At 40.0% G+C, this 4,032-nt stretch overlaps 1 long non-coding RNA gene across 1 annotated transcript; it reads right to left on the reverse strand.

Moving 5' to 3' along the window:
* Positions 1-1,675: 1,675 nt before the first annotated feature.
* LOC123081958 (uncharacterized) lies at positions 1,676-3,126 on the reverse strand. The gene is made up of 3 exons (XR_006438869.1): positions 3,082-3,126; positions 2,905-2,967; positions 1,676-1,899 (listed from the first exon to the last, which is right to left on the reverse strand). It is a non-coding gene; the product is annotated as an uncharacterized lncRNA (long non-coding RNA).
* Between the last annotated feature and the right edge of the window lie 906 nt (positions 3,127-4,032).

The following is a 4,032-nucleotide window of genomic DNA, read 5'->3' on the forward strand; positions in this document are numbered from 1 at the left end:
CCCTCAAACTCCCTTCCATGTGGGAAACCACAACAGTGTCTTCCCTGGCTCCATTTCATTCCCATCCAAGGCCTTGCCGCCGTCCATCGTGTTGGTGCACTCGGTGCGGCATCGTCAACATGGTCAACAAACGACAACCATCGGAAGAGGACTGTACGTGGTGAGGCTGACAGCTGGACCCACCAGCTATATCTTCGCACACAAGGAAGTGTCTTCTTATCCTCGCTGATAGCTGGGACCCACCGGGTCGAAGCATACATACCGTTGTCTGTGTGGTCGCAGACGTGTACATACATATTGGTCGATCGGTTTGTCTGCCACAATGAATCGTGGCCAAGTAACGAGTGGTAGCAATTAAGGCAGTCCCGTCTAAATCTAGTACACTTACGACAGCCACGCTGGAAAATAGACGGCCATGTATGTAGATACAAGCATGGTCTCGAACACATACAACAATGATCTCCTATTCATCGGTAGCCAACCGACTGGGTCAGAACAAAGAAATAGCGTCGTGTTCATCGGGAGGCAACCGATTGGGTCGGAATGTGTCGTGTTCAACGGGAGCCAACCGGCTTGGATGTAAAAGCCGAAACGGAGTCTAGCGTACCGCAGAACGAAGGAAACGACCATCTGTTCAACGACCTATGGTCGAAACGGGATCCTATTCATCGAGAGTGGTCTGGTGTACCGCAAAACAGAGGAAACAGACTTCCATTCGTGCTCCTATGGTCGAAACGGAGTCCTGTTGATCGAGAGGGGTCTGGCATACTGCAAAATGGAGGAAACCGACTTCTGTTCGACCTCTTACGGTCGAAACGGGGTCTTGTTCATTGGGAAGTGTCGTGGAATTTTCACGGCAGATGTCCTAGTGTGAGGACTTAATCGTGAGGCCAACGCATCTATGCGGTAGCTTGAAGGGGTTGGTCGGAATCGATAGACACGAGGCGGATCAATACACAAGACAAGGATTTAGATAGCTTCGGGCCCTGGGAAACATCATCCAGTAATAGCCCTACATGTTGTTTGTGGATAGGTCTCATTATGCTCATGAAGGAGTAGCCGGTAAGCCGGCTCTCCTCTAATTGTGTCTAGCCCTAGAGATTATTGCTTCTTGCTTGTCCCTCTTGGGGAGCCCTGCCCCTCCTTATATATGTTGAAGGGGCGGGTTACATGTGGAGTCCTAGTAGGACTAGGACTAGCCTATCTTTTCTTACAAGTTGAATACAAGTCCGGGTCTTGCTTCCTCGTAAAGGAAATATTCGTCATCCCTTTCCTCTTAAGCCGGCCCTCTAGAGTATAAGCCACTACAACAAGAACCCCCCTTTAGCAACACATCGATGCGCTGTCGAATGTCCATATAAGCATTAACGAGGGCTATACCAACGGATGTATATGCGTTGCCGTTGGTGGCGTTGCTAAGGCCTACAACAACACATATAATTGCGTTGGTAATCGACGTGATAAATTGTTGCAAGGCAACAACGCATATAGTTAGAAATTTACAACACCTCATATGCGTTGGTGGTCACCCGGTACTATTTGGAATGGAAAAATATTAGTGAAAGCGTTGATGCATAGCATGGACAATTGCCAATATTTTATATATATTAACAACAACAATTATTGGGTTAATACTGATGGTGCACAAGAGTAAAAAATCAGTAAATAGGGAGAGCTCATATATTGAATCTGATTGGTTGCATTACATGGAACAAAATCGAAAGAGTAAACACATGATTTTCTTTACATTGACCCTGAAAATGACATCACATCATTTTATATACATTGACCATGAAAATGGCTTTCTAAAAACTTAATGTAAAACTATCTTGGTAGTAGTCCCATTCTCTGCCTTGCCAAAAACAACTTATCCATGCATCCTCTATTTATCTTGGCAATCTAAAAAATAAAAATTGACATGAGTAACGTACCATTAGAGAATGAAAAAATCCTGGCCAATAGAGCAATCCAATTAAGAAGAGGGGGAAACATAAAAAGGCTGAAGGCCTTGCAATAACTAAGCTAGCTGCATGACGATTACTTTTGATATTTTTGAGTGGTCGTATCAACTGATCATATTTTTCTAGTGTAGCATTAGAAAGGTTACTGAGCTAGGTTGGTTGCATAACATAGCCATAGAAGAACATGTTGTTAGCTTGATATCTAATCTTGCAAATTGCTTATTCAGCTTAGTTTTATTTGCTAAATCGGAATAGCTTCACCGATAATTAGTACTATCATTTTGGCAATTCATGGCATGCTAAATACTTTGCACACTCATTGCTATTCAGAGATTTAGATAATTTCTATCATAGTAAGTGCAGAACAGTGTAAACTTGTCCTTGTGGAACCATGTACAGGACACTGATTTCTATCATAGTTATTTGAAAATTTTATGCTATGTATTATTGAAAACAGAAACATGTGTATAGTCTCTCTTATATACTGAAATTTTAGTGAACTGCGGAATAATCTTATTACAACATTGATCATTGGTATAGGATGGGAAAAAATAACATATAATATTTTTTCTTGAACAATTGATGTGCATGATTATTCTAGAAGGATATACTTAATTTAACTTCAGCGGCATCAAGTTCAATTCTTGTTTCACATTCAGAAAACCAGGGGAAAACATGTCAATGCAGGGAGAGAGAAGCTTATCTATATGGTGGGACATCTTTTGTGCTACTTCAGATGGGGTGACGATTGGTAGACAGCTTGTCAAAAAAATTAAATAAGTACAGAGAATTCAAGAAATCAGATGTTCTCGAAGTTAAAATCAAGAGAATTACATGAAGCAAGTTCATAGATGTTCAATTAGCTGCCATCATTTAAACTAAAAAAAGAAGTAAAGCATCGACACTTAAGAAAACAGAATGCCCATCTAAGTTACTGGCCCACCTGTCCTCAAATGTAGAAAATGACCACCGTAACATCATCTGCAATACCTAGTTCCTTTCTCATCTGTTATATGAAAATTACTTTCGTTAGAAACGAAAAATATGGGTTAGGTAGGATAACAGTACTCTCGGGCAGAATTCAATAGACCTCAGGTCCAAATTTGTGTAATCTTCTCACCACAAAAGGCACATCAATGACATCAGTACATCATGGAAAGCAGGCAGTGTAGAAGATAAAATCAGTCACATTTCATTCACGAGAAGTGCAAGTCAATACTAGATGTTCGGATATATCATCACTCGGACGCAAGGACATACTAGGGTAGTATCCAGGGAGTCGTATCAACATTTCAGAATTTCCCCTCTGCTATTGAACAGATATTAGAACCCAACTTGAATATGTAACTGTGAATGACACAATATAAAGGTAAAAATATAGCTGTCGAGATCAAGATTTACATGCATATTGACTAAATATTTAATTTCTCTAAGATTTAAGAAATTTAGCTCTGGAAGGAGGATGCCTTTTAGAACTTCGTACTAGCCAGCTAAATAACAATGCAGCTAATAACAAACTACACATATGGAACGTTAAACTTGAATTTATCCTAAAGGTTGAAAACTTTCAACTTAAATTAAGGATGCCCAGTTGGTGTAAGAAAGTGCTACTCCCTCCATCCCATAATAAGAATGTTTTTACACTAGTGTAGTCTCTAAAACGTTCTTATATTATGGGACGGAGGGACTACTATATAAGGAACTAAAGTCTGTAAAGAAAGGCACCTCCTACACATTTGAGCGATGACGATGTTCAGCTGCTACAACATACTCAGCATAAATGAAATCTCAACTACAACCTGAAGATAACAGATCGGGGCTTTTCTGTATGTTAGGAAACTGAAATAATATAACAGTGCAAAGAAGCAACAAAAAATGTGTATCAGTCCCAAATAAAAGCTATCGAAATTGTTAGGCATTGTTAGCATTACTTACAGATCCAAAGTTTTGTGGCGTAAACATAGAAGATAATTTCTTTTACCAAGCACAATGAAGAAGTTACAGAATACAATCTCGAAAAAAACTGAAGTTACAAAGTATATTAGACTATCCGTGACATGTCATCAAGCTG

Source organism: Triticum aestivum, chromosome 4A (assembly GCF_018294505.1).
Source record: "Triticum aestivum cultivar Chinese Spring chromosome 4A, IWGSC CS RefSeq v2.1, whole genome shotgun sequence".
NCBI lineage: Eukaryota > Viridiplantae > Streptophyta > Magnoliopsida > Poales > Poaceae > Triticum > Triticum aestivum.